Source organism: Bos javanicus, chromosome X (genome assembly GCF_032452875.1).
Source record: "Bos javanicus breed banteng chromosome X, ARS-OSU_banteng_1.0, whole genome shotgun sequence".
NCBI classification, from domain to species: domain Eukaryota; kingdom Metazoa; phylum Chordata; class Mammalia; order Artiodactyla; family Bovidae; genus Bos; species Bos javanicus.
Window position 1 is genome coordinate 127,667,687 of NC_083897.1, and position 13,759 is coordinate 127,681,445.

At 36.6% G+C, this 13,759-nt stretch overlaps 1 non-coding gene across 1 annotated transcript; it reads right to left on the reverse strand.

The window, feature by feature from the left end:
- Positions 1–12,189: 12,189 nt before the first annotated feature.
- Positions 12,190–12,352, reverse strand: LOC133243618 (U1 spliceosomal RNA). Its single transcript, XR_009735168.1, has one exon. It is a non-coding gene; the product is annotated as a U1 spliceosomal RNA (small nuclear RNA).
- Positions 12,353–13,759: the final 1,407 nt, after the last annotated feature.

Here is a 13,759-nt window from a genome sequence, read left to right on the forward strand (position 1 = left end):
TAAGTAAAGGTAATTTCCTGTTCTTTTGCTAGCCCTATGAACATAGAGATTAGTTCTGAGTCTCAGTTTTCTCCTCATAAATGGATATAAAAATAATGTTTGACTCCAAATAAAAGGGTTATAGAATTGTTTAAGTGTCCTATGGAGCATTATTCTAAATAAAAACATCTTACACGTAAAAAACAGCTGTGTTATAACTCATAATATGGGAGTGAAGAACAGAGCCTAAGGTGTAATATTCAGGATTACCAGTGTTTCTCAGTATATACTCTATGAACCATTTAGTTTGGACTCCCCCCACCACCACCCACCTCTCCCATTGCTTGGTAAAGATACAGATTTCTGTGCCTTATTCCAGAATTACTGAATCAGAATTTTTGGAGTAGAATCCATAACTGAGCATTTTAACAAACCCCTGGTGATGCTTGCAATTTGACAAAATGCCTTTTTGAAAAAAAATAATTTCTTATCCTCCCTAGCACCCCCACTTTGTCTTTACATTTTAACTTGACTGGTTTAATTTATCACTCCTTTGGTCATTAGGTTATTTGCAAGCCCGTTTGCAAAGTCAGTGGTCTCTCCAACAGTGAGATCACACCTATGATCCTGCAGAGTGAAATTGCAGTGTATTCCATACTCACTTTTCCTTTGACTGGGCAGTACCATTGAGTTTTAGTAATTTTATTTAGCATATCTTGCATAAATTGTTCATTTGGGGCTAGCCAAATGATTACCTAGGAAATATTTCGCACCGTTTCTGAAAGAAGCTGTTTCAATTGCAAACAGCAGGAAAACACAGCCATTAAAAGAGAAAGAATGCCTATGTTTTTACAGCAAAATAATTAGAAGCCATTACTGGCGCCATTTAGATTTCAGTACACCATCTATCTTACTTTCAATGAGAAACAGTGTGCCCAAATAGGAAAAGTCTGGTTAAACGTGAGTGCATTTGACTGCACTGTTTTAACCCCATTGATAACATAGTATATGCAGTTTTCTTTTAAGTACAGCTTTGTTGACTGATACTAGTTTTTGAGGTAAAAGGCTGGGTACCAATTTTATGAATTTATACCCATTTTTATCTATCCTGATAGTAGAATCTCAAAGATGAATTTTTAGCTTTAATTCCCAAACTTCTACACGATATTCAGATCACTGCACAGCTTTCCTAGTGAGTGGCTGTCCATCTTTCCATTCCTTTTCTCTCCCCACTCTGGGACAGCACTTACTCATACAAACTTCGTGCATCTTTTATCATCTTGGTCTAGTTCTGCCCTCTTGGACCACAAGGAATAGACCTAATTCTTCTTTATGTGACAAGTTTTCCAAGAGTGGAAAATTACTAGAGTTTCCCCTTGTCATCTCCATTGCAATAGCCAGGACATGGAAGCAACCTAGATGTCCATCAGCAGATGAATGGATAAGAAAGCTGTGGTACATATACACAATGGAGTATTACTCAGCCATTAAAAAGAATACATTTGAATCAGTTCTAATGAGGTGGATGAAACTGGAGCCTATTATACAGAGTGAAGTAAGCCAGAAGGAAAAACATAAATACAGTATACTAACGCATATATACGGAATTTAGAAAGATGGTAACAATAACCCGGTGTACGAGACAGCAAAAGAGACACTGATGTATAGAACAGTCTTATGGACTCTGTGGGAGAGGGAGAGGGTGGGAAGATTTGGGAGAATGGCATTGAAACATGTAAAATATCATGTAAGAAACGAGTTGCCAGTCCAGGTTCGATGCATGATACTAGAAATATTTTCTTTTAACTTACATATTCTGGCTTTTAGCTAATAGTGATGAAAAGAGAACACATCATTAACAAATTCTTCTACTTCACAACAATTACCCATATTATACTTCTTAATTTAGACAATGAAGGGTTGACAATTTGTAGTTGCCAATTCAGAGACATAACCTAAACTGCAATAGAGATTATCTTGACTAAAATAGATTATTAAGAAAATATATCAATTTCATTTAAACTTCAATGTTCTATCTATTGAATCTCTTCTGTTAAAAGCTCAAAGTTTACTCGCTGAATCAGCTTATTTATTAAATGCCCACCTGCTACTGTAGGGGCACAATCATGAGTTAGAAGCTTAAGATCTAGAATAACATTTAGACTCCTATTAGAATAAAAACCTTAAGCATTACCTTTTCACGAGTCATCATTGGAAAGTGGGGCCACAGGCAATGGTGGGTGAGGGTTTGGGGGTGGAAGCAGCAGAAAGCGCACTAACCTAGTTTTGAGAGATGGAAAATCTACCACTCCACCTCTGCCTAGGAAACATCATTTAGCCTGATTCTGCTGTATTTTGTATGTTCTACCTGCCTTGTCAATTTGCATACATTATGTTTTGTTTTAATCGGTTGAGATACTTGTCAAATGACTTTTGCTAAAGAGAGTGAAGCACAGCTTACTAAACACAAACACAATAATCTGTTTTCACTATATGCTTAGTTTACAAAGTGCTCCTCAAAAATTATATCCTTAAATATTTTCAAAGATTTGTGAACTCTTACTTGATTTGTGAAGGAAAGAAACTATGACTAGGATGAGATAAGCATTCAATGTAGAAATTATTACAGTGAGCTTTATCATTATGTACCATGTAGCCATTTCCAAGTTGTTAATGTCTGAAGAAATTTTTTTACCAAAAGTTAAATCTGCTATCTACTTTGTAGATTCTAAAGCTAATTTGATAGATTATATCTCCTTCTCTTTAACAGCCTTAAATTTTTTCACGATAGATAAGCTTTTGCCAATTTCCAATCTTTGCCAAACTGATCAAGTAACTGATTTTATAACTTGCCTCATGGAGCTTGTTTCCAATTTGACATTTTTCCTCCTACTATTTTAAGTTTTTTTTCATTATTACTTCATTGATTTATGCATTCCCATCCTTCTGTTTTCCTGTTATCTTAGTATTTTAAGCATAGATTGGAATTATTAATAATAAAGTAATTAATAGAATGATAAAATAGCAAAATGTTATAATACACAGAGAAAGATCCCCAAAGGTTGCTTAGATACTAGAAGGTAGCTTTGATCTCTAAAAAGATTAAATAGATCCATATGATAATTGCTAAATAGAATGACAGATTTTAGAAAGGAAAATTTTTTGTTTGTTTTTGGAACCATTTTAATGAAGAATAAAAGTCATTGAAATATCAATCCCTAGAAATAATTAAAAGTCCTCTATAGCAACTCAGAAACTAAAATTTCCTAATACTGTTTTAAAAGTAGCTGCTGAAACATGAATATCAGAAGGAAAATAAAAAGATCTCTTGAATCAGTAGCTTGATCCCCTTCTGTGCTAGTTCCCTTTTCCCAGAAATACACTTTGTACTGTTTTGTAGTTGAGTTTTAAGTGTCTCAAGAGGTGGTGGTTGTGGCACTTCCTTGGCAGCATATTTCACAGTCTAATAATCTTAATAGCTTTAATACTCTAGAATGTGTTTAATTCAGTCTTATTTGTTTGTATAGGCTAAAATTTTCCAAGGGCCTCTCATCACCCTAGCAATAGGAATTTTTAAATAGTTTCATCACTTTTTAATTGCTTAAACTTTTACTTTTTATTTTCAGTGTTTAAAATAAAAGGTTTGGAATGACCATTTTAGTTTGTTCTGCAAAGGCCTTGAATGGTTATAACCAGGATCACTTTCAACATGCTTTCTCAGCTTAATCCTACAGCTCTCTCCTTTGGTCCCTTCTCATCAAATTAAGTGAGTTCTGAGTCTTTATTTAGGTGCATGTGTGCTAGATCACTTCGGTTATGTACAACTTTTTGTGACCCTGTGAACTGTAGCCTGCCAGGCTTCCCTGTCCATGGGATTTTCCAGGCAGGAATACTGGAGTAGGTTGCTATACCCTCCTCCAAGCGATCCTCCTGACCCAGGGTTCAAACCTGCATCGCTTACGTCTCCTGCATTGGTAGGTGGGTTCTTTACCACTAATACCACCTGGGAAGCCCCTCTTATTTAGGTAGCAATAATTTAAGTAGTACTTATAATTTACTCCATGTTTACTGCATGATGGGCTGTGCACTTTACCAAAGTTTCTTGATCTTGGCACTATTGACATTTGGGGTCAGATAATTCCTGGTTATAGGGGACTATCCACTGTAAGATGTTGAATAGCATCCCTAGATCCTACCAACTAGATGCCAGTAGTATCCCCAAGTAACAACCAACAGTGTCCCCAGTGTTCCCTAAGGAGCAAAACTGCTCCTGAGAACCATTGACTTACATGGTCTCATTTAACCCCTACAAAACCCTTGTAAAACAAATGGTATTATAATTTTATAGCTAAAGAAAATAAGGCTAAAGGAGGATAAATAATTTATCTAGAGTCACACAGCTAGCAAGTGGAGAAGTCAAGATTTGAACCCCACTTCCGACTTCAGAGCTAATGATTTTCCTCCTGTCAATACAAACTTACCTTATAATATATTCACAGTGTTAGTTTTGCTCTAATATTTTTATCACATTTGAGCTGAGTGGCATTTCTTTTTCTTCACATTTCCTCACACTTTTTGTTCACATTTATTTCATTTGAACTGTTAAATCTCCTTCCTTAGAGGAAAATAACTCCCTCAACTTCTGTGTAAAGATCTTTTTTTGTATTATTATCAATCCATACTTTATCATTGTCTTTTTTGAACCAGGATATCTTATATGATTTATCAAGAGCTCATTTTGTTTTAATCTCAACTTCTAAAGAATATGGGATCACTCTACACTTGCCTAATCCACACATTTCATTATTCTTTCCACTATTATATCAATAAAATATTTGCTATTTTAGATGGCATACTCCCTTACATGTCTCTTCCCAAAATACCTTTCTATTTGGATTTTTGCCAGTTTATAATGCACTGATTCCATCTATAATTCATAGTATTCTGACTATTCAGAAAGATAAGATCAGGTGTTGAGGAGAAGCAGAGGCAAAGGATAATGAACAGGTAAGCAGTGTGTTAGAAGCAGCAGCATCCAAAGAAAGAGCCTATTCCTTCCTAGCATATCTCCTAGAGGCATATGCTTTAGGAAAAGCATCAAAACACCACAGAATGCAGCTTGAACTCAACCTTAGTCAACATAAATGAAGAGTATGAAATACAGCTGACCCTTGCACAACACAGAGTTTAGGAGTGCCAACCCCCTACACAGTCACAAATCTTTGTATTGCTATCTCTGCTTCAAAAAGAAAGGAATTAACTGATAAATGACTCACCAAGGGCAGGAAGCTGAAACAGTGTGGATAGCATCAGGACTCAAACCATAGTTCTTTTGATTCCATATATTGTGATCTCTAATCGAACACAAAATTTTCCCTGAACTTAAAGATCTGTAAAATGGAAATGTTTTATTGAAAAAACATACATATAAGTGGAGCCTCACAGTTCAAACCTGTGTTATTCAAGGGTCAACTGTATATGGTTTAAACTTAGCCTTGAGATCCTTGTTTATACTTATTAGCTGCAGTGAAAACCCTGATTTACATTTTAAGAGTTTAGCAATGGTTTCAGAGGAAAAGGAGGACATCTTTTTAAATGTAGCATTCTAGGCCCTACAGAAAAAGCTAAGCTGACCAAAAAAATAGACTCTTTTTTTTTTTCCCTTTGGTGACTCTAATCACATTTTCTTGAGATCAGCACTCCAGATATAACAGAATGAGATTCAGAGGTTGTGGAGAATGTCAAATAAGCCAAAGAACAAAGCTACAACTGTGGACCATGAAGTTCTGAGAGACATATACTGAATATATTTCTTAAGGGTGACCAAAGTAATGAGTTTATAAGACATTTGGCTAAGTTGAATGTGAAACTCAATTCTCATATGGAACAGAGTTCATTCAAACAGTGGTGGTGTGTATCTGTGGCAGAGGTTTCATGAATACTTTTCTCTGACCAGCTGCAAGCTATGAAATAACTGAATTACAGATCAGATATTTTGTAAACAACCTGTGAGGTAATTGAATTCAGTCTGTTTCCTTTTCCTAGTTTGCATGCATAAGCACATGAAAGTAACTTGAACAAATGAATGGTATGTGCTAAAATGACATATTTCCTTGTGGCATCTAGATACTTAGGAGAAAATTAGGGAGTGGGAAAGGTAGGTTGACTTTGGACCCTTAAAAGTTCCTGTTTACAGCTTCACTATGCTTTACTATGCTTATCAACAGAACATACGTTGTTTAAAAATATATAATTTTATTTATTTTTGGCTGTGTTGGGTCTTTGTCGCTGTGCAGGCTTTTTCTCTTGTTGTAGAGAGCACAGGCTCCTCTCTAGTTGTGGTTTTAAACTCAAGTTTTGCACATATTTTGCTGAAAGATGTCAGGGAGATACTGACTTTAGCTCTGCTAAGTATCCAATGAACAAAAGATGTTTCCAAAATAGTAGGTATGTCACATAACTTCCAGAAATCCCTGTGACTGCATCAAAATATCCTGAGTAAGATGAGATGCTTGCAAGTGAGTTCTTTTAAAATTCAGATGGTTTCACAGTTTTCACAAACATTGATGAATATTAAACATCAGAGATGTGATCATTCTATGTGTTGTTTAATTACCAGAATTCTCATATTCAGGGGGCTCCTTTTTGGATTATGACTAAAGAAGGTAAGGAAATAAATAACATCAGGTGATTTACTTGGATCAGTACAAATTGGACACTCTCTGTACCTCTGTCTTAGCAAATAGCACTTGTCTTAGGTTGTGTTCTCCCAACAGCAAACCCAAAGCAGGGATTTAAATACACATAGTTTATTTGGGAGGTAGTTCCAGCAATTATGGAGCAGGAAAGGAAGACATAGGATAGACAAGGGAGAGAAGCCAGTATGGACAGCATTGTGATCGGGTTCCCACTGAGGGCAACTGGGCCACAATCCCACTGAGAAATTTCAGGAGATAGTGGAGAAGATGCCTCTGAGCTGATCCACCCAAGAGCCAAGGGGACTCATGGTATATTTCTTCCACTTCTGATTGTTAGTTATGGATGGACAACTGCTCCCAAGGGCCAAAGTCCCCAGAGTGGGCCTGCCCTGTGCATAGCTTGAGCAAGCTCCTGGGGCTGGAGACTGCCCTCTGGTAGAGAGACTCAGAAGCTTGTAGTAAGATGCCCTTGACTCTTGAGTGGGACACTGATTGCATCTGTGATGGCACTGTTATTGCTTAAAATATCAACCTGAAGTCCCCTAAACAAAAAATTCAAATAGGTCGGAGTTTGGGATCAGACCTGTGAAATCCAAGTTCTAATAACTGCCTTAAAAAAAAATAAGGAAACCAATACCATTTTCCTGATATTTCTCAAAACTGTTGTTCACCCAAGAAAATCTATGGAACCCTTGTAAATAGGTTCCCTCCCCATTTTTCCAGCCAAGGCTGTTATATGCTAGCTCAGTTTAAACAGAAAACCTCATTGGTTCTGACTTGCTTTTGTCAATTTGCTGATGGCCTGGGGTGCTTCTTTTACACACACTTTATAACTGAAAAAGTGGTCCTTGGAGATGAGTCTTGACAATCATTTTAATTAGCAGCAAGTTGAAGACTATCTTTTCTTTCTTCCCCCAGTTACCTTAATGAACCAAGAGATAAGCTTAAAAAGTTTTGCCCCAAAGGTTTCTCAGCTGGCAACTGATCAAAATGTGCAGAGGCAAAAATATTAGACAACTATTTCCTATTCAGGCAGATTTTTAAACTGTTAGTTATAGTCCAGCTAAGAGGTGAAGGAAGGTCCAAGATTACTAGAATCATTTATAAGTTGTTGTCAGCACTCCTTGTTCTACTCTGAAACTACAAACACTCCAGGAAAAAAAAAATTCATGTGCACCCCAAAGATAAACTTTTAAAAAAATGTTCTTTACTCCCTGAAGAGCTTATCTCTTCCCAACTATCCTTAATAACTACCCTTAATCTTTTCTAGTCTCACAGTTGAGGAAATCCTTAAATATGCAGTTAAAACTGAACAAAACCAGAACCATAAAGCACAAGAGAGTAAGACAAAATATTCACTCACATCTGTACACTTTTGCTATATTTTCCTTTTAGATGAAGTTTATAAGGTCCATTTCCATTTTGATCAGACCCTATTTTGATTTTTTTTTAGGATGATGGTTTGGATTTTTTTTTTAGGATAACGGTTTTCTCCTTTGCTTTCTTTCACTTTCTTTGAGCCAGTCTTAGGCCAACTGTTAGAACAGGTTCAGATGCTTCAAGAAAACGCTTCATTATATGTCAGTACATTCTCATTCTTCTTTAAACTTACCTAAACACCTGTACCCTGAGTGAAGCAATACTGGGAAGAGATAGTAAGGGGAAGACCTCAGATGAAGAAGAGAGCTCTACCAACTGAGCCCTTTGTTGCAGAACAGCACTTTCTAGTGAGCATTTTCTAATCATTCTTGTTTTCCAGAAACAAGTTCTCTGCTGTTATATTTTCAGTAACTAGTGTCATTTTAGAGATGCTCTTTTTATGTGCAAGTCAGATGGCACATTTTAAATCATCTCCTCTTGTAAAATGCCATGATAGAGAGCATTATATAAATTCAAGGCATGTACAGTACTATGCACAATTCTTGCTGAATAGAAGTAGATCTTAGCATCATCTAGTTAGTCTCCATACAATCCTTTAATGGCCCATGCCATATGAAACACTCAGGTGGTTAGTCAGGTTGTTTCAGCTTCATTAAACCAAGCATCTAGTATACATATAAATTGTTTAGGTGCTTGATCACATTGTTTTCATGTCTGATCTGCTGACTTGGCTTTGTGGCAGTAAAGCCCTGGAATCCCACTGATTCTCTGAAAATGTGTTTATTTCTGATGAATAATGCTATATTTAAGTTACTTTTCCAACATTTCCATAGTGGTTGGCATAGGCCCTGACTTTGTTACATGTCTCCATTAATTGATCATAATAAAAATAATACCAGGCTCACTTAAAGATGAAATGTATAAAACAGAACATTGTTAGTATTCTGAATTGAGACTGAACAATGCAAAGTACTGCTAGACTTGGGTTTTCTGGAAATATAGTCTTTGCTGTTTTCAGAAAATAACTTGAAGTATTCTTTTGTACTGTCTAATGAGATGAATTACCAGATTTATTGCCTTTTATAAACTTAAAGGGGTTGAATGGTTGTTCTTTTTCTTGTCTGAGCCAGTTCTCTTTAAGTGTTTCAAGCCAGCATTGGCATCTCAGCATGTGGCTTTTCCAGGACTGTCTGGTGGTACTGCTGTGAAATGTGATTAGGGAATTTGAGAGAGAAGGAAGTTGGCTGAAGGTCATTACCAATTAGATGAAAACTAAAGGCTACTGAGCTACTCAAATACAGTAATGAATAATTATCCAAACTTTCTGAAAGACATTTAGAATGTAATATCATTGTGGATTTTCATTAACTTGAAAAATAGCAGAATCAAGTCCATCCAGACACCCAAATACACGTATCTCCATGGCAGGGCAATTTCCTGTAATCAGAGAGAAGTGGGGAATGGGCTGAGGTTGGAGCAGGATTACAGTATAGCTTAAGCCATCATCAGTAGGTACCTAAATAGGTAAGACAAGCTTAAGCCAAAGTATGGCCCTTTAATTACCAATCCTAGTAGCCTCACAGGTCTCTGCATGATAACAGAAAGTTCTGCCATAGTTTCTTGGTTATTAGAGAAAAAAATAAGATAGCCATCTCCTGAGACCAGCATTTGCCTCACCTAATGGAGGGGGATTAGGTTCTTTGCTTGTTTCTCTAATAGGCTGATATAAAATACTAATTTTCCCCAGTTTAAAATTATATTGCAAATATTCCCTGTGAGCATATAAGTGTATAACAACAACTTAATTGTTTTGAAAGGTAAAATGCAGAATAAACAACTATCCACAAAATTGGATCCTTTTTTCATGTATTACTTTAATTACAGTCATTTCAATAGCGTCACCAATTACATCTCCTATTTTTCTCAAAAGCAATATAATTATAGATAAATAACTCAGGCAAAGATGTGGCCATGCAGGCCCAGAAACATGTGACTGATTCTAGTGAGCCCAGAATGAATAATAATTTAATATTTATCATTGAACTCTATAAGCAAAAGGAAACCATAATATTGTAGATCAAGCATTAAAAAGAAAAAGATATGGCAATCCCACCAGAAGAAACTGTTTTACCTACAATAGACAACAAAGAGTGGGAAAAATAAAAGTCAAAGAACCATCATAAAATCCTCCATTAGAGGTCAGAAAATTTTGGGAAATTAGAAATCAAAATTTCAGACAGTGTTCAGTGATTTGGCCCAAATTACAAACAATAAGAGTCTATGATGAAGGTGGATATTATAGATCAGTTTTTTTTTCATTTCTCAGAGAATGCTTTGTAAAATTAGGCTGTGTTATGTCTCAGAAATGCATTGAATTGTCCAAACATATCTGAGTCAGAACTTCTAAAGAAGATAAAGCAGTCAAATGCATCCATAGAAAATAGAAAAACTAAATTACATATCTATTCTGTGAAAGGAACTCTTCGGCAGCTATGAATCATAAGATGAAAATTAGTTCTCTGTTTAACTGCAGGAAAACTAAATCCAAATTAAACTAATTTAGTGCTGTCATTTTTATACATTAAACAAATATTATTAAGGAAACAATCAACAGAGTGAAAAGGAAAACTGCAGACTGGAAAAAATACTTGTAGATCATATCTGATATAGGTTAACGTCCAAAATACAAGGTCCTCTTCAAACTCAATAGCAAAAATAAATACAGCTTAATTAAAAATGGGTAAAGGAACTAAATAAACATTTCTCCAAAGAAGACATAAAAATAGCAAGCAGGTATATGAAAAAGTGCTTAACCTCAGTAATCACTGAAGTGAAGTGAAATGAAAATCGCTTAGTCATGTCCGACTCTTTGCAACCCCTTGGACTATACAACCATGGAATTCTCCAGGCCAGAATACTGGAGTGGGTAGCCTTTCCCTTCTCCAGGAGATCTTCCCAACCCAGGGATTGAACCCAATAATCATTAGAGAAATGTAAATAAAATGACTGCAATATCACATCACACCTGTTAAGATGGCCATTATCAAAAATTAACAAGTGTTGGAAAGGATGTTGAGAAACTGGAAACCTTGTGCAGTGTTGGTGGGAATGTGACATTGTATAGCTGATATGAAAAACAGTATGGAGGATCCTCAAAAAACTAAAAATAAAACTACCATATGATCCAGAAATCCCACTCTGGGTACTTATCCAAAGACTTGAAATCACAATCCTGAAGAAATATTTGGACTCCCATGTTCACTGCAGCATTATTCATGATAGCCAAGATGTAGAATCAACCTAAATGTCCATTGAGAGATGAATGGATAAATAAAATGTGGTATGTGTGTACATGTGTGTGTGTACAATGTGATATTATTCAGCATTAAAAACTAAGGAAATCCTATCATATAGCAAAAACATGGATGAATCTTGAAGACATTTTGTTGTTCAGTCATTAAGTCATAACTGACATTTTGTGACTCCATGGTCCGCAGCATGCCAGGCATCCCAGTACTTCACCATCTCCCAAAGTTTGCTCACACTCATGGACGTTGAGTCAGTGATGCCATCCAACCATCTCATTCTCGGTTGCCTCCTTCTCCCCTCATTCTTTCCCAGCATCAGGGTCCTTTCCAGTGAGAAGACTCTTCGCATTAGGTGACCAAAGTATTGGAGCTTCAGCTTCAGCATCAGTCCTTCCAATGAATATTCATGATTGATTTCCTTTAGTATTGACTGGTTGGCTCTCCGTGCTGTCCAGAGGACTCTCAAGAGTCTTCTCCAGCACCACAGTTCAAAAGCATCAATTCTTCAGTGCTCAGCCTTCTTTATGGCCCAATTCTGACATTCATACATGACTACTGGAAAAAACATAACTTTGACTACACAGACCTTTGTTGGCAAAGTGATGTCTCTGCTTTTTAATATGCTGTCTAGGTTTGTCATAGCTTTTCTTCCAAGGAGCAAGCGTCTTTTAATTTCAAGGCTGCAATCATCATCTGCAGTGATTTTGGAGCCCAAGAAAATAAAATCTGTCACTGTTTCCACTTTCCCCATCTATTTACAATGAAGTGATGGGACCAGATGCCATGATCTTAGTTTTTTGAATGTTGAGGTTTTTTTTTTTTTTTAGGGGAAAGCGCGAACGCAGTCCCCCACTACCACAAATTATGCAGTCGAGTTTCCCACATTTGGGGAATCATAGGGGTCAGCACATCCGGAGTGCAATGGATAAGCCTCGCCCTGGGAAAACCACCTTCGTGATCATGGTATCTCCCCTGCCAGGTAAGTATTGAATGTTGAGTTTTAATCCAGCTTTTTCACTCTCCTCTTTCACCTTCATCAAGAGGTCCTTTAGTTCCTCTTTGCTTTTTGCCATTATAGTGGTATCATCTGCATATCTGAAGTCGTTGATATTTCTCCCAGCAATCTTGAATCTAGCTTGTGCTTCATCCAGCATGGCATTTCACATGATGTACTCTCCATAGAAGTTAAATAAGCAGGGTGACCATATACAGCCTTGATGTAGTCCTTTCCCAATTTTGAACCAGTCTATTGTTCCATGTCCGGTTCTAACTGCAGCTCTTCTTGACCTGCATACAGGTTTCTCAGAAGGCAGGTAAGGTAGTCTGGCATTCCCATCTCTTTAAGTATTTTCCACAGTTTGTTGTGATCCACACAGTGAAAGGCTTTAGCATAGTCAATGAAGCAGAAATAGATGTTTTCCTGGAATTCTCTTGCTTTTTCTATGATCCAGTGGATGTTGCCAATTTGAACTCTGGTTCCTCTTCCTTTTCTAAAGCCAGCTTATACATCTGGAAGTTCTCAGTTCACAGACTATTGAAGCCTAGCTTGAAGGATTTTGAGCATTACCTTTCTAGTGTGTGAAATGAGTGCAATTGCGCAGTAGTTTGAACATTCTTTGGCAGTGCCCTTCTTTGGGATTGGAATGAAAACTGACCTTTTCCAGTCCTGTGGCCACTGCTGAATTTTCCAAATTTGCTGGCATATTGAGTGCAGCAATTCACAGCATCATCTTTTAGGATTTGAAATAGTTCAGCTGGAATTCTGTCACTTTGACTAGCTTTGTTTGGAGTAATGCTTCCTAAGACCCACTTGACTTCACACTTCAGGATATCTGGCTCTAGGTGAGTGACCACACCATCGTGGTTATCCAGGTCATTAAGACCTTTTATCTGTACAGTTCTTCTGTTTATTTTTGCCACCTCTTCTTAATCTCTCCTGCTTCTGTTAAGTCCTTACCATTTCTGTCCTTTATATGTTAAGTGAAATAAGCCAGTCACAGAAGGATAAATAAATACTGAATGATTCTACTTATATGAGGTATCTAAAATAGCAAAACTCATAGAAGAAGAACAATTATGGTGGCTTCCAGGAGCTAGGGGAAATGGAGTGTTGCTGTTCAATGAATATACAGATTCAGTTATGCAAGATATTCACATGTTCTAGAGCTCTGCTATACACCATGGTGCCTATAGTAAACATTACTGTGCTATACACTCAAATATTTATTAATAGGGTAAATCTCATGTGTGTGTTTTTACTATAATAAAAAATACCAATTTTACATGTAATCATTTCAACCTGTTTTCAGATGCTTTGTCACTAAGACATATCAATTATTAACACATAAATATAAAAAAAAAAACCATGACTATCACTGTGGTTGCCAAAAAGGA